The sequence below is a fragment of the Alosa pseudoharengus genome, unplaced genomic scaffold (assembly GCF_046254945.1).
Source record: "Alosa pseudoharengus isolate Yale_2024_CS ecotype anadromous, Long Island Sound unplaced genomic scaffold, YU_APseudo_1.1 YU_APseudo_1.1_scf_7, whole genome shotgun sequence".
NCBI classification, from domain to species: domain Eukaryota; kingdom Metazoa; phylum Chordata; class Actinopteri; order Clupeiformes; family Clupeidae; genus Alosa; species Alosa pseudoharengus.
The window spans coordinates 31429244-31451707 of NW_027468859.1; the positions used below are offsets into that span (position 1 = coordinate 31429244).

Genomic DNA, 22464 nt, shown 5'->3' on the forward strand with positions numbered 1-22464 from the left:
GGTTTGTGAGAAACCATGCACCGCAGTGCCTTCTCCAGCTCCTGGTTTGCCCGCTCGGACTGACCATTGGACTGGGGGTGGAACCCAGAGGTGAGACTCACTGTGGCCCCTAGAAGACGGCAGAACTCCTTCCAGAATGTAGAGGTGAATTGTGGGCCTCGGTCAGAGACAACATCCCTGGGCAGCCCGTGTAGACGGAAGACATGATCAAGAACAGCCTGGGCAGTCTCTCTGGCAGATGGCAATTTAGGGAGGGGAATGAAGTGTGCCATCTTGCTGAACCGGTCAACCACAGTGAGAATGACAGTCATTCCACCTGATGGTGGGAGGCCAGTTACAAAGTCCAAGGAGACGTGGGACCAGGGTCGTGTGGGCACAGGCAAGGACTGGAGTAAACCAGCAGGGGGCCGAGTGGAGGACTTGTTCTGATTGCAGGTGGGGCAGGCACGGACAAATTCTCGGACATCCCTTCTTAACGAAGACCACCAGAATCGCTGGGCAAGGAGATGGCAGGTGCGGGCGGAGCCCGGGTGGCAGGCAAGGCGGGAGTTGTGTCCCCACTGTATGACCCGGGACCTCAAATTCTCTGGGACGAAGAGACGACCGTCTGGGCACGCACTGGGACTGGGATGGTCACGGAGGGCCTCTTGAATCTCCTCCTCAATATCCCAGGTCAGGGCAGCTACGATGCAGGGATCGGGCAGAATTGATGCAGGTTCCTGGGAAGGGGCGTCATCCTTCTGAAACTGACGGGAGAGAGCGTCCGGCTTGGTGTTCCGAGAACCTGGGCGGTATGACAGGGTGAAGTTGAATCTGGTGAAAAACAAGGCCCAGCGGGACTGTCTGGGGTTAAGACGTTTGGCATTGCGGATGTATTCGAGGTTTTTGTGATCGGTCCAGACCAGGAACGAAACTGTGGCCCCCTCCAGCCAGTGACGCCACTCCTCCAGGGCAAGCTTGACAGCCAACAGCTCACGGTTTCCGACATCATAATTGCGCTCTGCAGGTGAAAGTCGGCGAGAGAAAAATGCACAGGGGTGCAACTTGTTGTCCTCCTCTGCACGTTGAGAGAGTATGGCCCCGACTCCCACGTCTGAGGCATCCACCTCGACAACGAACTGCCGGTCTGAATCCGGCATCTGGAGGATGGGGGCAGTGGTGAACCGGGCCTTGAGGGTATGAAAGGCTGTGTTGGCCTCTGGGGTCCAGAAAAAGGGGTGTTTGATGCTGGTCAGGGCTGTGAGGGGAGCGGCGACGGAGCTGTAGTTCCGGATGAATCTCCGGTAGAAGTTGGCAAAACCGAGAAATTGCTGCAACTTCTTCCTATTCTCCGGAACTGGCCAGGAGGTAACTGCTGAAACCTTTGCGGGGTCCATCTGGATATTGCCTTCAGCGATGATGTATCCCAGGAATGACACAGTCTGAGCATGGAACTCGCATTTCTCCGCTTTGACATAGAGAGAGTTCTCCAGGAGCCGCCGAAGAACCAGCTGGACATGACGGGTGTGTTCGGACAGAGTTCTGGAGAAAATTAAGATGTCGTCCAGGTACACAAAGACGAATTTATTCAGCATGTCCCGCAGCACATCATTCACCAGAGCCTGGAATACCGCTGGGGCGTTGGTGAGGCCAAATGGCATTACCAGGTACTCGTAATGGCCGGTGTGGGTGTTGAATGCAGTCTTCCACTCGTCACCCTCCTTTACTCGCACAAGGTGGTAAGCATTTCTAAGGTCTAGTTTGGTGAAAATAGTGGATCCCTGGAGCAACTCAAAAGCAGAGGTGAGTAAAGGCAGAGGATACCGGTTCTTCACTGTGACATCATTCAGACCTCGATAATCAATGCAGGGGCGAAGAGACCCGTCTTTCTTTCCTACAAAGAAGAACCCGGCACCAGCAGGAGAGGAAGACGGGCGGATGAGTCCAGCTGCCAGGGAGTCCCTGATGTAATCCTCCATAGCTTTTCTTTCAGGAGGGGATAGTGAGTAGAGGTGACCTTTGGGTGGAGCAGTCCCAGGGAGGAGATCAATGGCACAGTCGTACGGACGGTGTGGGGGCAGAGATGTGGCTTTGGCCTTGTTGAACACCTCTCGGAGGCCATGGTAACATTCAGGAACATTAGAAATGTCGGGGGCAGTGCTGGGGGGTACTGAGCCAGGGGGCAGCGAGGCAGCACGCAAACAGGTCAGGTGGCAGGCATTCCCCCACTCTTTCACAGTTCCGGAGGCCCAGTCGAGGTGAGGATTGTGGAGACGGAGCCAAGGGTAGCCCAGGATTAGGGGTTGGCCTGGAGAGCTGAGCAGGTGGAAGCGGATGGTCTCTCGGTGGTTTCCTGACACCATCATTGAGATTGGGGCTGTGATGCAATTACGTGACCGTCCAGGGCCCGGGCTGGGACAGGAGTGGACAAGCGGTGGCTTTCCAAGCCCAGCTGACGAGCCAGTCTTGTGTCAATAATGTTTGCTTCTGCGCCAGAGTCCACCAGGGCTGCCAGGGTGTGGGTGGAATCAGACAAGCGAAGACAGACTTGAATGAGGGGTTTACGGCTGATGGAGGGCTGAATGTTCATTGAGCTCATCCGGATTCCTCCTACATCTGGTGAGCTCCGGCTTTTGCTGGACAGGTGGCGACTCGATGGCCATCACCACCACAGTACAGGCACAAGTTAGAGGTGATGCGTCGCTGGCGCTCTGCTGGGGTTAAGGAGGCGCGGCCGATCTCCATCGGTTCAGACTGGTCCGACTGGCTAGATGGTGTGGCAGGTGAGGACAGAAGGGCAGTTGGGACGCTCCGTGTGCTGGTGGATGGACTCTGGCGCCCTCTCTCTCGACGGCGGGCCTGGATCCTGCGGTCGATGCGGACAGCCAGAGCAATGGCTTCATCAAGAGTGGGGGGTTGATCATGGGACACCAGCTCGTCCTTTATGTAGTCCGCCAGACTGTGGAGGAAGGCATCCACCAATGCTTCCCCGTTCCAGGAACTCCGACTTGCCACAGTTCGAAAGTCGATGGAGTAATCCGCAACAGTCCTTCTGCCTTGGCGAATACTCATCAGGGTCCGAGATGCCTCGGCTGTTGTGGATTCCAAATCGAATACCTTGAGCATCTCCTCTGCGAATAGGCTGAAGGTCGCACATGCTGGTGTCTGACGCTCGAACTCCGCCGTTCCCCAGAGTCGAGCTCGGCCTGTCAGGTGAGTGATCACGTAACCAACCCTCGCCCCTTCAGTGGCAAAGGTCCTGGGTTGCAGGGCAAACTGGACACGGCAGCTCGTCAGGAACGCCCGTACCTGGGTTGGGTCGCCGCTGAACCGCTCTGGATTGCCGATCCTGGGTTCTGGGGCTCCGGCAGCCGCAGCGGCAGTGGACTGAGCAGGAGACTCGGGAGCTGGGCCGGTGAGCAAGCTGGCTGGGGCTGGGCCGGTAGGAGCAGGCAGAGGAGAAAGGTTGGTGAGAAGTTGAATGATCATCGCAAGTTGTTGTTGCTGTTGCTGAAGCTGTTGTTGTTGCTGTTGCTGTTGCTGCTGGAACTGCTGACGCTGTTGGTAGCTGGCTTGAAGTAGGGAGGCAATGTCAGCAGTGTTGCGGTTTACCTCTCTCTCTGTCTCTTCCAAGCGTTGCATGGCAGTGGGTGGTTCTGGTTCGTCGGTTTCCATGCTGGTTCGGCCGTGCGCTGGGTCCATGTTTGGTCAGATCGTTCTGTCAGACACCAAACAGGACGAGGACCACAAAAGCGTCACGTTCGAAAGTTTATTTAAGGGTTGGGGGTAATGGGGGTTTCAGAGGTTCCGGGGAGGTACGGGAGTTCCAGGAGTTTCGGGGGTTTCAAGAGTCTGCGTGTGTGTGTTCCCCCAGTAGCCGAACAGCGATGGCAGGAGCTGGATGAACCGGGAAGTCCTGGGGGAAACACACACACAACAGCAATTGAACCGAAGCAGCAGTACAGTCAAGGGCTAGGCGCTATTCGTAGAAGAGAGACAGAAGGCAGGTCAAGAGTACCGGGGCTGGAGAACACAGAAGTAGTCGAACGGGTCCGGGATCACAGGCAAAGAGTCAGAGGCGTTTTCCGAAACAGGCAGGTAACTGGTGCTGGTTGCAGACGATCTGACAAGTGTGGACTGAAAAGCAAGGCTTTATATACAGGGCATGATGAGTGGTGAATGCAGTGCAGCTGGTAGGTTAACGAGGGTGAGGCAGAGCAGAGCAGAGCAGGAACAGGTGGAGGTCATCAGACTTCAATCAGTGCGTGTTACCAGGCAGAGAGAGAGCTCATGACAGAACCCCCCCCCTAAGGGACGGCCCCAGAAGTCCCCAAGAATGACACCACGTCGGGAGGGCGGAGGGGAGCCGGTGGAGGGCTAGAACTCCTCCGAGCGGTCCGAGTGAACATCCTCATCCTCGGAGGGAGCTGGAGGGTCGTGGACAGAAGACGGGACAGGTACCGAGACCGGGTCAGGGTCAGGCACAGGACAGGAAACCGGACGGGCAGGACGGTTAGGGACCCCTCTGGGACGGCCCCTACGGATTGCAGGTTGATCAGGATGCAGACGGTGGAAGTCGGCGATGAGTGTCCGGTCCACAATCCGGCTGGCTGGCACCCAGGTTCTCTCCTCAGGTCCATAGCCCTCCCAGTCGACGAGATACTGGAGGCCCCTACCTCGCCGTCTGGACCGAAGCAGGCGTCGAACGGTGTACACCAGCCCACCGTCAACGAGGCGAGGAGGAGGAGGAGGAGGCGCCACGGGGACCAGCGGGCTTTCATGCGCCGGCTTGACTTTCGAAACATGGAAAGTAGGATGCACCCTCATGGATGTTGGCAACCGGAGCCGGACTGCGGTTGGGCTGATGACCCTCTGGATTGGGAACGGGCCGAGGAACCGAGGTGCCAGCTTACGCGATTCCACTCGCAGTGGGAGATCGATCCTTGGCTGACAGCCACACCTTCTGGCCAACCCGGTAGGCGGGTGCCGGCGATCTTCGGCGATTAGCCCCAGTGGCATAGCTGGCAGCTGACCTGAGTAGCGTGGCACGAGCTTGTGACCAGGTACGGCGGCAACGGCGGGCATAGGCGAGGGCAGACGGGCAGGACACATCTCCTTCCTGGCTGGGGAACAGGGGGGGCTGGTAGCCATACACACACTGGAAAGGTGATATACCAGTGGCAGAGCAGGTGAGGGAGTTGTGAGCATACTCTATCCACACCAGTTGTTGCGCCCAAGCCTGGGGTTTGTGAGAAACCATGCACCGCAGTGCCTTCTCCAGCTCCTGGTTTGCCCGCTCGGACTGACCATTGGACTGGGGGTGGAACCCAGAGGTGAGACTCACTGTGGCCCCTAGAAGACGGCAGAACTCCTTCCAGAATGTAGAGGTGAATTGTGGGCCTCGGTCAGAGACAACATCCCTGGGCAGCCCGTGTAGACGGAAGACATGATCAAGAACAGCCTGGGCAGTCTCTCTGGCAGATGGCAATTTAGGGAGGGGAATGAAGTGTGCCATCTTGCTGAACCGGTCAACCACAGTGAGAATGACAGTCATTCCACCTGATGGTGGGAGGCCAGTTACAAAGTCCAAGGAGACGTGGGACCAGGGTCGTGTGGGCACAGGCAAGGACTGGAGTAAACCAGCAGGGGGCCGAGTGGAGGACTTGTTCTGATTGCAGGTGGGGCAGGCACGGACAAATTCTCGGACATCCCTTCTTAACGAAGACCACCAGAATCGCTGGGCAAGGAGATGGCAGGTGCGGGCGGAGCCCGGGTGGCAGGCAAGGCGGGAGTTGTGTCCCCACTGTATGACCCGGGACCTCAAATTCTCTGGGACGAAGAGACGACCGTCTGGGCACGCACTGGGACTGGGATGGTCACGGAGGGCCTCTTGAATCTCCTCCTCAATATCCCAGGTCAGGGCAGCTACGATGCAGGGATCGGGCAGAATTGATGCAGGTTCCTGGGAAGGGGCGTCATCCTTCTGAAACTGACGGGAGAGAGCGTCCGGCTTGGTGTTCCGAGAACCTGGGCGGTATGACAGGGTGAAGTTGAATCTGGTGAAAAACAAGGCCCAGCGGGACTGTCTGGGGTTAAGACGTTTGGCATTGCGGATGTATTCGAGGTTTTTGTGATCGGTCCAGACCAGGAACGGAACTGTGGCCCCCTCCAGCCAGTGACGCCACTCCTCCAGGGCAAGCTTGACAGCCAACAGCTCACGGTTTCCGACATCATAATTGCGCTCTGCAGGTGAAAGTCGGCGAGAGAAAAATGCACAGGGGTGCAACTTGTTGTCCTCCTCTGCACGTTGAGAGAGTATGGCCCCGACTCCCACGTCTGAGGCATCCACCTCGACAACGAACTGCCGGTCTGAATCCGGCATCTGGAGGATGGGGGCAGTGGTGAACCGGGCCTTGAGGGTATGAAAGGCTGTGTTGGCCTCTGGGGTCCAGAAAAAGGGGTGTTTGATGCTGGTCAGGGCTGTGAGGGGAGCGGCGACGGAGCTGTAGTTCCGGATGAATCTCCGGTAGAAGTTGGCAAAACCGAGAAATTGCTGCAACTTCTTCCTATTCTCCGGAACTGGCCAGGAGGTAACTGCTGAAACCTTTGCGGGGTCCATCTGGATATTGCCTTCAGCGATGATGTATCCCAGGAATGACACAGTCTGAGCATGGAACTCGCATTTCTCCGCTTTGACATAGAGAGAGTTCTCCAGGAGCCGCCGAAGAACCAGCTGGACATGACGGGTGTGTTCGGACAGAGTTCTGGAGAAAATTAAGATGTCGTCCAGGTACACAAAGACGAATTTATTCAGCATGTCCCGCAGCACATCATTCACCAGAGCCTGGAATACCGCTGGGGCGTTGGTGAGGCCAAATGGCATTACCAGGTACTCGTAATGGCCGGTGTGGGTGTTGAATGCAGTCTTCCACTCGTCACCCTCCTTTACTCGCACAAGGTGGTAAGCATTTCTAAGGTCTAGTTTGGTGAAAATAGTGGATCCCTGGAGCAACTCAAAAGCAGAGGTGAGTAAAGGCAGAGGATACCGGTTCTTCACTGTGACATCATTCAGACCTCGATAATCAATGCAGGGGCGAAGAGACCCGTCTTTCTTTCCTACAAAGAAGAACCCGGCACCAGCAGGAGAGGAAGACGGGCGGATGAGTCCAGCTGCCAGGGAGTCCCTGATGTAATCCTCCATAGCTTTTCTTTCAGGAGGGGATAGTGAGTAGAGGTGACCTTTGGGTGGAGCAGTCCCAGGGAGGAGATCAATGGCACAGTCGTACGGACGGTGTGGGGGCAGAGATGTGGCTTTGGCCTTGTTGAACACCTCTCGGAGGCCATGGTAACATTCAGGAACATTAGAAATGTCGGGGGCAGTGCTGGGGGGTACTGAGCCAGGGGGCAGCGAGGCAGCACGCAAACAGGTCAGGTGGCAGGCATTCCCCCACTCTTTCACAGTTCCGGAGGCCCAGTCGAGGTGAGGATTGTGGAGACGGAGCCAAGGGTAGCCCAGGATTAGGGGTTGGCCTGGAGAGCTGAGCAGGTGGAAGCGGATGGTCTCTCGGTGGTTTCCTGACACCATCATTGAGATTGGGGCTGTGATGCAATTACGTGACCGTCCAGGGCCCGGGCTGGGACAGGAGTGGACAAGCGGTGGCTTTCCAAGCCCAGCTGACGAGCCAGTCTTGTGTCAATAATGTTTGCTTCTGCGCCAGAGTCCACCAGGGCTGCCAGGGTGTGGGTGGAATCAGACAAGCGAAGACAGACTTGAATGAGGGGTTTACGGCTGATGGAGGGCTGAATGTTCATTGAGCTCATCCGGATTCCTCCTACATCTGGTGAGCTCCGGCTTTTGCTGGACAGGTGGCGACTCGATGGCCATCACCACCACAGTACAGGCACAAGTTAGAGGTGATGCGTCGCTGGCGCTCTGCTGGGGTTAAGGAGGCGCGGCCGATCTCCATCGGTTCAGACTGGTCCGACTGGCTAGATGGTGTGGCAGGTGAGGACAGAAGGGCAGTTGGGACGCTCCGTGTGCTGGTGGATGGACTCTGGCGCCCTCTCTCTCGACGGCGGGCCTGGATCCTGCGGTCGATGCGGACAGCCAGAGCAATGGCTTCATCAAGAGTGGGGGGTTGATCATGGGACACCAGCTCGTCCTTTATGTAGTCCGCCAGACTGTGGAGGAAGGCATCCACCAATGCTTCCCCGTTCCAGGAACTCCGACTTGCCACAGTTCGAAAGTCGATGGAGTAATCCGCAACAGTCCTTCTGCCTTGGCGAATACTCATCAGGGTCCGAGATGCCTCGGCTGTTGTGGATTCCAAATCGAATACCTTGAGCATCTCCTCTGCGAATAGGCTGAAGGTCGCACATGCTGGTGTCTGACGCTCGAACTCCGCCGTTCCCCAGAGTCGAGCTCGGCCTGTCAGGTGAGTGATCACGTAACCAACCCTCGCCCCTTCAGTGGCAAAGGTCCTGGGTTGCAGGGCAAACTGGACACGGCAGCTCGTCAGGAACGCCCGTACCTGGGTTGGGTCGCCGCTGAACCGCTCTGGATTGCCGATCCTGGGTTCTGGGGCTCCGGCAGCCGCAGCGGCAGTGGACTGAGCAGGAGACTCGGGAGCTGGGCCGGTGAGCAAGCTGGCTGGGGCTGGGCCGGTAGGAGCAGGCAGAGGAGAAAGGTTGGTGAGAAGTTGAATGATCATCGCAAGTTGTTGTTGCTGTTGCTGAAGCTGTTGTTGTTGCTGTTGCTGTTGCTGCTGGAACTGCTGACGCTGTTGGTAGCTGGCTTGAAGTAGGGAGGCAATGTCAGCAGTGTTGCGGTTTACCTCTCTCTCTGTCTCTTCCAAGCGTTGCATGGCAGTGGGTGGTTCTGGTTCGTCGGTTTCCATGCTGGTTCGGCCGTGCGCTGGGTCCATGTTTGGTCAGATCGTTCTGTCAGACACCAAACAGGACGAGGACCACAAAAGCGTCACGTTCGAAAGTTTATTTAAGGGTTGGGGGTAATGGGGGTTTCAGAGGTTCCGGGGAGGTACGGGAGTTCCAGGAGTTTCGGGGGTTTCAAGAGTCTGCGTGTGTGTGTTCCCCCAGTAGCCGAACAGCGATGGCAGGAGCTGGATGAACCGGGAAGTCCTGGGGGAAACACACACACAACAGCAATTGAACCGAAGCAGCAGTACAGTCAAGGGCTAGGCGCTATTCGTAGAAGAGAGACAGAAGGCAGGTCAAGAGTACCGGGGCTGGAGAACACAGAAGTAGTCGAACGGGTCCGGGATCACAGGCAAAGAGTCAGAGGCGTTTTCCGAAACAGGCAGGTAACTGGTGCTGGTTGCAGACGATCTGACAAGTGTGGACTGAAAAGCAAGGCTTTATATACAGGGCATGATGAGTGGTGAATGCAGTGCAGCTGGTAGGTTAACGAGGGTGAGGCAGAGCAGAGCAGAGCAGGAACAGGTGGAGGTCATCAGACTTCAATCAGTGCGTGTTACCAGGCAGAGAGAGAGCTCATGACACAGTATACCTTGGCAGAATTGCATTGCTCTTTCTGTTGACAATGCCAGCGTCAATATGGGAGACAGGAACTCTATCAAGTCGAGGGTGCTGAAAGAAAACCCTTCAGTGTTTATCCTAGGTTGCCCATGCCATATAGTGCACAACAATGCCTCTGCTGCTGGTGCCGTGTATGGTGAGGTAAATTGCTCAATTAATTAGCATTATAAAGATGATGTAGTTCAAGCTCAAATAAGAAACCACATAATATCACATAACATTTTCTTTCCTGTAAAAGTCTAAGTTGGTATTCCATAGGAAATCTGTCCAATTTGCATTAGCAATTCCTTCTTTAAAAAGAAAATGCATTCTTCCAGATCACAGGGTTCGATGTTGAGGACCTGGCAGTAGATGTGGGCTTTTGGTTTAAGGCTAGTACCAAGCGTAAGAACATATTGGATGGTAATTCACCCATTTAATTTCTGAAGATATAGTTTACATACAGATATAGTAATACATTGTTTTATTAATAATACATTTAAAAAAAAAATCTTACATCATTGAACTGCTTATTTGCTGTAATCTACATTTTTTCATCACAGAATTCTGTACGTTTTGTGACACAAGCTACATGGAGACACTGCTGCATGTGAGCACAAGATGGCTTAGTTTGGAGATGGTGGTCAATCGGATTCTACGTCTCTATAATGCACTCAAGAGTTATTTTGAAAGCATCCGTAAGTATAAGCCTAGTTTAGATTATTTTGACTATTTGATGAATGATATATGATATAGGAAGATGACTGTTTCAAAATTATTATGTTTGTTTTGCTGTTCCTGTTCTTTAACTCCACAGATGAGAAGCAAGCCAGGTGTGTCCGGCTGCGTGAAACTTTCCAGGACCCAATGACTGAGATCCATCTCTTATTCTACCAGTCTACACTGATTACATTCACACATTTCAACCTGCTATTCCAGCGGCAAGACCCTTGTGTCTATCTACTTCATGAACAAGTACATACCACTTATTGTTGCTTTTACTTTGTTATTTGTAGTTGCACTCACAAATAGTTATTTGTCTACTATAGGCTAGATTTCACTTTACTATTTAGAGTTACTTAAGCCTTGAGTCTTAAGTAATTGTATAAATAGGGATAATTTACAAGGGGGTATGTTTAGGGTAATGTGAGACTGTATTAACGATAACATACTTTTACTTCTATTTGTGAATTCAAGATCAGGTCTTTCGTCAAGAAACTCCTTTCCAAATTCCTGAAGCCAGGAGCTTTTAGAGGGGTCAATGTGGACACAGTGGACCTCAGAGATGAGGAGAGCCAATTGCCAGGTGAATATTAGGAGTGACAAAAAGGTTTTATATAATGTGTGACGGTCTAGCTACGACCGCACATGACTGGTGAACTGTTAGTACTCGTCCTCTACACATCAGCTGATATTTGTGCACACACACACACACACACACAACACACACTCGTACATGGGCCATTGCTATGTGGCTAGCACTTTTAAGATGTGTAAGAAACAACACAACATGGAGCTATTAGCAATGGTGGCACATTTATTGTTTGTCTGAATTAGACACAAGTTTGAATGTTTGTCAACCGATAGCTACCGATTCGCGTTCATGGCGTCGTCCTCTCGTTCCGGCTTCTGAAGGTCCGGTGGCAAAGGAGGGCCGACTGGATCGCATAGACTGTTTATTGTTTCCGGGCGGTATTGGACCGTTCCATTATGTCAATTGGTTGTGGGGGATTTCGAGACGGTCATGATCAAGCCGATCGATGTTCAGTCTTTCCATATGTAACCGAGTCTGTTATTTAACAATGTATTTAGCTCATTCTGCTAGTGACAAATGATATATATTTATGCTTGTGGCCCAGGGTCTGTCTTGTCTATTGTGTGTTAATTGATTGTTTAGTGTTTACCTGTCATGTTAAATGGTGCTGGCTGCCAGGTATATTTTCCCCTCTGTCTAGTCTGAAGTCTTGTCTTAACTGGCCTGTGGGATGTGTAGGGTACTGTGAGTACTACGACTGTTACAATGCTGCCGTATTTTGATTAGAAGCTAAAGCAGATTTTTCATACTGGTTCAATATCGCAATTTTGGAATATTATTAAAATTTTTCTGTGCATGTTTCTATGGACTCTTCTGCTTGGTGGTTTGAGCCAAGCCAAATAATAAACTACTGTCCATCTTCACTACTGCCTCTGCTTCTTTGGCCACACCCACATTCATTAATGGTAACTTCCGCTCGGTTCCATTACATAATGTTTGCATTGTATGCAGGTCTTCTGTTACTCTAAGCACTGAATTATCCATACATACGTTTTAGATTCTCAGCTTGGTGTTGGCTTCACAACGAGGACAACGTTAAACCGCCTTGTGGAAGCAGGTGATGTCTCCATGGACTCGGCTAAAAACTTCCATCTCGCAGTCAGGAGCTTTTTTGTGAAAGCAGTCGAGTATGCCACAGCTAAGCTCCCTTTACATGACCCTGTGCTGGAGCATTCAAGGTTTGTGGACTTCAAACAGAAAATGGATAGCACCTTGGATGACGTGCTCTACTTTGTTCATGTATGCAACTATCTGGGCTGTAGTGATATTGGTTCATTCTGTATCTGCTGCAAAGATACTTTTCTCACATCAATATATGCAAAGATACTTTTCTCACACCAATATATTGTGTGAGATTCAACCATCTCCTGCCCTACAACCAACCAAGGGAGCAAGACCTTCTGAGTGAAGAGTTCCTAGAGTATCAAATGATCCATCTGGGGGGAAGCGGTCATCCGGACAAATGAGGATGGGGAGTACCACAGGATGGACCATCTATGGGTATATCTTGGAAATCTGAAGAATCCCCCAAATTATCCAAGGTGGCCCAGTTGTGTTGAGCATGCCACACTCAAATGCGGATGCTGAGCGAACGTTTTCATTGATTGGCCTAAACAAGACTGACACCAGAAACAGACTGTCACTTGAAGGCACCCTGTCATCAATCATGACAATGAAAATGAGCAACCTTGAACCGTGCTTTAGATATGAACCTCCTGCAGATGTTGTGAAGCAGGCCAAAACTGCCACTGTGGCATACAACAGGCCTAATTTGTGAATGCGATTTTGCTGTGTGAATTTGTGAGTAGTGGTATATTGTTCAACAGGCCTAATTTCTCTGTTCTGTGTTCTGCCTGTGCTGACACCCGCACACACACACACACACACACACACACACACACACGTACACACGTAGCTCTGGGGAGCTGGGGGCTTTTGTGCAATCAATAAATAAATTGTACATTTTGAAAAAGTGTTTCCATTCTATATTCTATTCTTCAGGGTCGTCACTAGTATTTTCCAGAGTCTCACTCCAGCCGAAATCCCAAAGTTGGCAAACCTGATACTCTCATTCATGATGACCTCATGTATGAACAAAGAGCAAGTTTTAAAGTCCGCACATCCAAATGTCTGACCTGGGAGCAGGACAAACAAACGACCAGACAAAAAAGAGAAAAAGTCCGCTTCAACCAGGGTTTTCTGCTCCCACTTGTTTTTATTTTTCCGTGACGTTTCGGGTAATCACCCTTCTTCCGACTTCAGCCGTGGATGTGGGCATGGGAGACTAGTGCTCAACCTTTCCACCACCCACATTTTTCCTACTGGTCGGGGATCGAACCGGCAACCCTTTGGTTTCAAGCCCGAAGACCTAATCAGGCCACAATTTTAAACTTTTACATTTCATCACTACACATCTTTCTTGACCCTCAAAAAACTTAAGTCTCATTTGTCAAATACCGTGTGCCTGCTCAGTTATAAAATTTTAACAATTACATTTTTCAAAGGTTTTTTCAGGTAATTAACATGGGCATAATACTAGATTTTTTTTCTTTTTTTCACAGCCTGTATCCTTGATCTATTGGCCAAGGAAGATTTCTGTGAACAATATGAATTAATTTACATGGTATAATGACATCCGCCCAATGAAAGTGCCCAAAATCGCCATTTTGGCAACCATTTTGTTTATGCTAATTCGATGGTCATAAACTCAAAATTCAGCTTGGGAACAGGGCTAGTTGGATTCAGCACACCTTAATTATGTTAACAAGTCCTGTTCCCAACTTTTACTAAAAAATGCCTCTAGGAAGCACATATCTCAAAAATATCACCTGTCTATCAGATAAAGTAGTAGGCTACGGTTATATCCAGCTAGAATCGTTCTTACATGTGTTCTACTTATTTATTATTCCCTGATTCCCGGTTGTTAAGGATAGGCTTCATACTAGTCTACATTCGTGCATGTAGACAGCAAAAGAAAGCTTGTGCACCAGAGAGTTCAGGTGTACCCGCTCTAGCATGCACAGCTCTCTCGGGGGAGGGGTTTGGGAGACCATTTTGTGAAAGGGGGGAGAGACTGAGAAGTTGTCAATGTTTGAATTTTTTGGCTAAGTCCTGGATCTTTGCAGTCCTGCCTACAGCACCAAAAAAAAAACAGCACCTCCCCAACATTTGGATGTAGCACCATCAGAGCACCTCTCTCTACCCTGCAGGATATATAAGAGTATGAACAGTACATAACACTCTAAATACAATACATGGACTTGCCACAGTGCACTTTTTACCCCTTCTCTCTCAATCTGTTTATTAAATCTTTCTATATCTTTCTTCTTTATACTTGTTTAATTTTTAAAGTAGTGATGCCTCTGCACAGGAAGGTTGAGCAGCTAAATCCAATTTTACTACATGTTTTAGCTCTAAGTATCTTTATGTATGTGACGAATAAAAATCCTTGTATCCTTGTAGAAGGCCTATGTTTTGATAGCCGATGGTAAGCTGCTTTTGTGAGTGATACAGCGGCCCATTAGACGGGCGGCCCTTCTGGCATTTGCCCAAAATTCAGATGGCCAGTCCGTCACTGCATGTGAGTACCCTTGATCCCTTAGCCCTACATGAGGCTTTGCACTGTCTGGTCCAGCAAAGTGTTTAGCTGACTCCTCAGCAGGAAGGCCGGGAAGAGAGGACTCTGCAGCAATGGCAAGATGTGTTCTCCTTAAGCCATCATGACCATGGGTACACAAATATAGTCTGCCACTCAATTCCAAAGGAGATGCAGCCCCCTTCAGAAAGTGATAACGCCCAGTCCCACCCACACTGTATAAGGAGATGCAATCCTTGCTTAAAGGTATGTTGGATACATGGGTCATCAGGGAAAGCAGTAGCATGTGAACAGCCCTGGTGGTATTGGTCCAAAAGAAGGGGGATGGTCTTCATTTTTTATGTAGACTACCAGAAATTAAACTCTGTAACCTACAAAGATGTGTACCCACTCCCTAGAACTGAAGAGGCATGGTATACTCAACATTGGACCTGGCCTCTGGATATTGGCAGATGTAGGTTGGTGATAAAAAGGGATAAAAAGTAAACAGCCTTTGCCACACCCATGGGCCTGTATGAATTCCAAAGATTGACTTTTGGGTTACGTAATGGACCGGCAACATTTCAAAGACTGATGCAGCAATGCTTGGGGGACCTGAATTTAGATACTGTATTAATCTATCTTGATGATGTGTCATGTCCCAGCTTTGAAAGCCATGTACAACATCTAGAAGAGGTATGTCATAGTATGAGGTACTTTGGACAGAAAAAACCTTGAAAACTGTTCACTCTGCCAAAAGCAGGTTAGGATCTAGGTTCCTAGGACACCTGGTGGATTCAGGAGTTCGGCCTGATCTGGAAAAAAAAACATCTGCAGTGCAAAACTGGAAAATCCCATCAACCATCCATGATGTGAGATTTCTAGGATTTGTCGGGTATTACCGACGGTTCATCGGAGGATTCTCAGATAGCCCGGCCTCTTAATGCCCTCTTACAAAATACAACTAAGTATGGGAAAAGAGTGTTCCAGTAGAATGGACACCAGAATGTCTAACGTCCTTTTGTTAATCCTTCACCTCCACAACAAAAGCATTTTCATTGTGTACAGGGAGGATAAGTCATGAGAAGTTTGCTTTTTACAGCAGAGTAAAATATAAATATATTGTGATTCTAGAGGGAGCTCTACAGTCACCAAAAATATCTAAACCTGCATAGTGCATGGGGTAATGTCATGTGGAACCAACATGTAAACAAACCAGCTGTAGCTTATTTACTGATGACTGATTACACTGTGTTATTGGATCACAATTGTAGAGGCGAGATGCACTTTTATAAGCCGATGTAAGCATACATGTGTGGGGCGATTCCTGCCTTGGCTCTGGTGTGTTTGTGTGTGTTTTAGTGGTGTGGTGGTGGATCACTAAGGAGCTGGTGGACGCGGATATATTGCCTGTGAAGAAAAGCAACAGTCCTATGGATAGGTGTCTGTTGGGATCTCAAGAAGAGAAACAGACGGAGTGATCCGATGTCGCCACCAGCATTTTGTATTTTTCTAAATCCTTCCCTGAGTTGGTGTGGGTGCAGGGAGGTGCTTCATTACAGCCAAGAGTGACTTAATTATGGAAGGAAGCCAAGTTAATTCTAAGGAGGTGTAACCAAGATACTAAACCTGTGACAGAATTACCTTGTGGCTTTAGTTTTAATGTCTTCTGTCTTTATTATGACCGCCGCTAGCGAAGCGGTCATATAGGGATTGTCAAAGTTTTTCCCCGTCATCTACTTCCTGAAATGTTGGTCAACGATACCCGGGGCACCGAAACACCGGGGCACATGAAATTTGGTGGGTATGTAGCCCCACTAGACTTTTACGGAAAAATTTCGTTTGGTCCCCGGGGGCCACTCCCCCTCCGCGCTGGGCCCCCCGAAACCCAAAAAATGCAGTTTTTCCTAAATAACTACCTGAACCGTGGCACCGAGGATGAAGAAATTTTTATGGTATGTTGGTCTCAAGAGCCCACATCAACCTAGCCCATAAGCACTCATTTGTGATTTGCACCCCCCCCGGTAAAAAATGAAAATGCAATATCATTCTGCTTTAATCGCCCCTCTCTTCAGTAAAGACGTTCAGAACTGCACCAAATTTTATGTGGATGATTAACCTGACATTCTCTGGGGGTATGCCAAGTTTCGTAGAATTTCATCCATGGGGGGGGGTCTAAAAAATTAAGTTATGTGTACATTTAGTGACTGTACACTCATTGGCCTGTAGATGGTGGTGCACACATATACACATGCACACACACACAGGCACCCACATACTATCGGTATTAGAACGGCCGATACATAATTACAAATTCAGTAGGATTAAAAGAAAGCCAAAATAAATATTCATCATTATCATCATGGCTGCATTTCCAGTATTGTCGATAAGTAGTCGTTTGTCCACTAGATGGCGCATCGTTGCAGTGAGACGTAATTTTGTTGGAAGTTAATCTAAAGTGGGTTGGAAAGACACTACGCTTCCTACAAGGACAAGACTGTAGGCTACAGTAGTTTACTGCAGAGAACGTCTAAGGGTAGGATGATTTCTGCATGACATGTAATTCCCATTTCCTCTTGAAGCCGAAATAAGACTGTAGGCTACAGTAGTTTACTGCAGAGAACGTCTAAGGGTAGGATGATTTCTGCATGACATGTAATTCCCATTTCCTCTTGAAGCCGAAATAAATCTGAGAATGTTTATCGGACATGCTTGTTTTTTACTGCAGGTAGGCTACGTTAATCCTATCAATAGCAGAACGTAGGTAAAATAATGTTACCGTTAGCATGGTTGAGTGATGGAGGCCAATTTGATTATTGATGTATTTGTAAAAAACCATAAATGCGTTTATAGGCTACCAAGCAAATCGATAACACCACTAATTGTATCTTTCGACTGTCATCTCATTTGCTTATGACCATAACCTAGGCTACTAACAGGAGCTAAGTGAGCTAGCCACAACACGTTCGCTACGTGATGGTTTTTTTAATGGAAAATATATAGGCTACCTGAAAGACTGTCTATGATGCACCCTAAACACCGGACTGGGACATTTCTGCTCAAGGTCTCAAAAAGCATCTGAGTCAACGTTCATTCCCAAACACCCATATAGGCTACTTCAATCCTCTATTTTCAAAGGTGATTCAAGTAAGGAAGAGCATGGCTCAAAGTAAAGTAACTGAAACTACATAAATTCGTCAAAGTGAATAATTTGTGTCAACTCGCCGCAATGTAGATTTATTAACGCACCCGTGATGATCTACATCTCCATTTAAACCAGATGTTTTAGAGCGCACGTTGAGATGTATTCAGGGCAGGGCTGTACCTACACATATTTGTTGCACGTGCTACAAAAATCATTCTTGCGATGGATGATTTAGTACCAATAGTCTGAGCGAAATAGGGTTGAAGGTGGAAGTAAATACAGCAAAAGGATATTTGGTATCAATCGAACCGTAATTTCATGTAGATTAAGAATTTTAGGTGCCTACAGCGCAGATTTGTACCAGAAAAAAGATGTACAGCTTTGAATGGACCATGGTATAATGATTATTGGGCCAAAAACGTATATTATAACATATAGATATTAGCTGATATCTCCCATACTGGTAAAAGGATCTTTACCAAACTTGGTGTACTTAATCACCATAAGTTCTTCATTAAAATTAGTAGGTGTTTAATGTCTTGGGGTCAAAGGTCAAAGTCATGTGAGGTCATACTTGACATGCAATGTTTGTTTTATACCTCTCAAGCAGATTGAAGGATCCTCATTAAAACCCAACACAGTTAATTAAGCCTAAATTAACTGATAAGGCATTAAAGATCATGGGGTCACAGGTAGAGGTTAAAGGTCATGAGGCTATAGCTGGCTGAGGCATAGAATCAACTATCTGAATTGACATTAAAAAAGATAAAGACATTCATTAAAGCAAAACAAACTTTATTTTCTGTATAAAAACAGTTGTTTCAACCTCCACATCTTATTTTAGTATTGTAGTAATAGCCTCTCTGAAATCAGGGGAAATCTAAAAAATTTGCTGTTTTAAAAAAATGCAAACATCTGTGTGAATACCTGTTTTAAAATAACTGTTTTAGTTCATAAATGATATTGGAGTAAAAACAAAGTACTATTACATAACATTCAGTACATCAATAACAACATTGTAGTTCATTTAGACAAGCTGAATAGCAGAAGTTGTAGATTAAATCCAAACCATTTCTGTCAAACTTCTGATAAACATTGTCATCTAGAGCTATTTCCTTTAAAGAGGCCCTATGCAACAATTTTAGCAAAAATGACCTTAATTATGCAGGTTGACAGTCGTTCTGATGGTTCTACAACACTTTTTGGGTCGTTTGGTGGGTGCTTCGTCTCCCCCTAGTGCTTCTCCGCGGAAAAAACGAATATGCAACTTTCTGGTCACGGTCGGAACACATCCGGATGTAACTCGGCGGAAATACTCGAAAATGTAGTCAGATTTAGTCAGATTGTAGTTTCTAAGAAGACTGCAAAACGGACTCCGACTTGGCTTTGTTGCTGTTGAAATTGTAAGTAGCCTACCTTTGGGTGAACTTCGTTTTTGTAATGTGATTTTTGCTCGACCGTTTTATTGTGAGCCCTATGTGTTTAGCTTGGTTTATTGATGCTAGCTCGCTAGCTATTGGGGGTTTAGCGTAGCAGTCACTTGCTACCGAAGCTGCAGGGGGAGCTATGTCGTGAATAATGCGAGCCCAAATCAGGCGAAAACCCAGAAACAGCGAAGGAATAACCAGACCTGCATAGGGCTTCTTTAACTTAAATTATAACGCCAGACAGTAGAAGGGGGTCACTTGCGCTTCAGCCTGGTTGGTGCTCACGGAACAGGACGCAGAAGTCAAAAAGGGAGATCCAAGGTCTAACAGGAGCCAAGGAGCAGGACCGGGGCACTCAATGCTTTAACGTGTTTTTATTTGTGCAAACTGACTAACGTTTCGACGCCCATGCGTCTTCTTCAGAGTCAAAACGCCAGACAATCGATGTAAATGTCTATCTTGATAGAATAGTGTTAGAAATAAAAACTACCCTTGCATCGCATTGCAATAGTTATACTTTGTTCCCTGAAGTTGGTAGTAGGCATATAAGCAACGGCAGCAGTGGACTGATATTACCTAGGATTGTACTATTATGGTGGGTTTTCAGGATGTGAAGGGATGTAATCATGGGTTTCATAAGGGTTTGTACTATTGCATGGGTTTTCATGTTTTAGAAGAATGTAGTCATGAGTGTCATAAGTCTTAATGCCACTGCCTTTGCTGTGAGCAGTGTGAGGTCATTGTATCTTGTGTAGGCCAGACCGACTGTCAGCGGAGTGGGGTGAGTAGAAAAGTACTGGGGGTACCAGGATGAGAGGATCTCCTCCTTATATGGTTAAGGGAGAGGGGGTGTTATCAAGCTGGTGAGGACTGGACAGGACAGGGATGAGGAGGCCACTGTGCCTGTCTAGCTAGGAAAAGAATAAGATAAGAAGGCCTTATTTCACCAAACTGGAAGGAACCAGAAAAAGTTACACTATTTTACATATGTTATCTATGCATTACATAGGATGCATGATGGGGAGATGGTTTCCACCAATGTAAGCGACCCTGCTTGATACTAATTGGTGAAGGGTGTTGATGGAGATGGCGTGAGAGGGTGGCATTTCTCAAGGGCTGAGGGGTATAAAATATAGTGTATAGCCATCCGTAGGGGAGATCTTGTCGGGGGCCCCAGCTGATGACATCTCCTCCCTATTGCTTTGATGGTTGGTCTGGACTTTGGTTGGGCTGTACTATCATTGCAATACGGTGAATAAAGATCAACAGTCTTCGGAAAATCTTCTATCTACATTGTCTCCTTCGGACGCCTTGTTCCAGAGTGCTAAATTACTAAATAGTCATGTGGTAATTGTTAATTGGACAATTGGATTTGGAAGTGGACATTTTCTAGCCTGGAAAATCCAGACCCTGGTAATCTCAAAAGATTAAGGGTCTGGCCACGAACAATGTAATGGCCCAACTCGAGCGGCGGCACCAAGCATGCATTTGAAAATCTCACTGCAAGCAATTGGATAACACTAGACCAATGTTTACTCTGAATGATTCCGGACTTCGACACAATTGGATAACACTATGACCAATGTTTACTGACCTCCAACGTTGCAGCGTTGTCGTCATCAACTTAGCTCGCCTCTGGCCCGCATATATCAGATACGCCGATTTGATTGGCTCCCCGGGATGCAAGGGGTAAAAGTAACGTGCATCATTGCTCATTCCATTGTGCTCTCGCGAGAACTCTGGATTTCCAGGGTAGACATTTTCCACGACAGTATCCTGATTGGAGTGCGCTTGTCTGTTTACTTTTCGACGCAGTACTACTAACCGCTGCTAAAAAACTAGTCCCTTAAAATGTTATGCGATCATTGAAATGCATAGAATAATGTTAGAAATAAAATGATCAACACAGACATTTACATTGAGTCTGCCGTTATAATTTATTTGTCTGCCATTATAATGTATTTGCCTGGGTGTACTGTGGAGTGGGTAATATTTAGTGGCAGGCTGACACATACTGATGACTTGCGCTAGCTTGGCACCTGCAAACTCTGCAACTATAAGGACTGGATCAAACGTGTTGAAAACGGTCTCCACTGATAAATATCACACATGCTAACTTGGTAATGAGGTCCTATGTCCAAAATCCTGAACCACCCCTTTAAAAATGTGTTGTTGCCTATAGCAATGCTATAGTAAATCAGCTTTTGCAAGCCAGTGCTACAAGATGACAGCTCACCTCCACATTGGCAGATAACACAAAGATCTGCGCATATGCCAGGTTCCTCTTCAAGTGCTGTCTCATCATCCATTGCAAATAACAGACATGCCACATTACTAACATCAAAACTGGAAGACAATGCTGCCTTCAGGGTCACAGAAATTACCAGGAGAAAGTGGACCACACCTTGTCCACGAAGGGAAAAATAGCAAGGGCCACAGTTAACAGTCATACTAACGTATGGAAAGTTACAACAGCACAGAAAGCTATAATTTAAAGCTGGAAGTAGCACTGCTTGTACTGTGGAAAGGACTGCAAGGGCAATATTGAAAGAGATATTGGTCAGGTCATGACTATGCTAGTGGACGTATTTCACTGTTACTGTATGTAACTGCTAAGCACATTTGCCTAGTAATTGCAATCAGATTCTTGATTCTTATATACAAAGAAGGGGTATTAAATTCATTGTGCTGTAGATAGGGACTCCCCATGTCAAAAACAACCAAGTCTATGTTGTGCAACATAAAAAAAAGAAATCACTATATTTACAGTAATTGAATTGAACATGGCATGTTGATTAGCATGTCTCCACCGTCTATAACCTTGTATGTCAGGGGATAAAACTGACCTTAACCTTTGACCCCATGGCCCTGAGTCCCTAAGTTCATCTAACTTGTATAGACAATAAATGTACTAGAGTTAATGAAGATCCAACAGTCTGCTTTGGAGATATGAACCAAATACTGCATGTGAGTTATTTGTGTGACCCCTTGTAACCTTGACCTTTGACCTCAAGACCTAAATTGTCTTGCCAGTTCTTTGACAACTTATAGTGGGAAAGTAGACCAAGTTTGATGAATATCTTTCAATTGGCTTAAGAGATATCAGCTATTATCAAGATGTACTTACATAAGTTTTTGGCCCAAAAATCATTGTGCCATGCTCCATTCAAAGCCCTATATATTTTTTTCGGTACAAATCTGCGCTGTAGGCACCACAAATTCTTAATCTACAGAAAATTATGATTCAAATGATACCAAATATGCTTTTGCTGTATTTACTTCCACCTTTGACCCTTTTCTAGGCTAATTCGCTCAGACTACAACGTTACACCGGTCAGATACAGTTTTGCCTATGGCTATTCCGTGATACTGAGGCGCTTTTTGTTTGTTCGAAGTGCGTGTTTAGGGTGTGAGAGGGGAGTCGATGTGCTTTGATTCCAGCTTGGTAGTTGTAGTCTATGCGATTAAAAAACACGTGTGTGTGAAGTAT

At 47.9% G+C, this 22464-nt stretch overlaps 2 long non-coding RNA genes across 2 annotated transcripts; both read left to right on the forward strand.

Annotated features, from left to right (window-relative positions):
• Nucleotides 1-9461: 9461 nt before the first annotated feature.
• LOC143110171 (uncharacterized) lies at nucleotides 9462-10164 on the forward strand. Its single transcript, XR_012984083.1, has 3 exons — nucleotides 9462-9675; nucleotides 9852-9936; nucleotides 10077-10164. It is a non-coding gene; the product is annotated as an uncharacterized LOC143110171 (long non-coding RNA).
• A 177-nt stretch (nucleotides 10165-10341) lies between these two features.
• Nucleotides 10342-11892, forward strand: LOC143109081 (uncharacterized). The gene is made up of 3 exons (XR_012983812.1): nucleotides 10342-10488; nucleotides 10711-10819; nucleotides 11826-11892. It is a non-coding gene; the product is annotated as an uncharacterized LOC143109081 (long non-coding RNA).
• Nucleotides 11893-22464: the final 10572 nt, after the last annotated feature.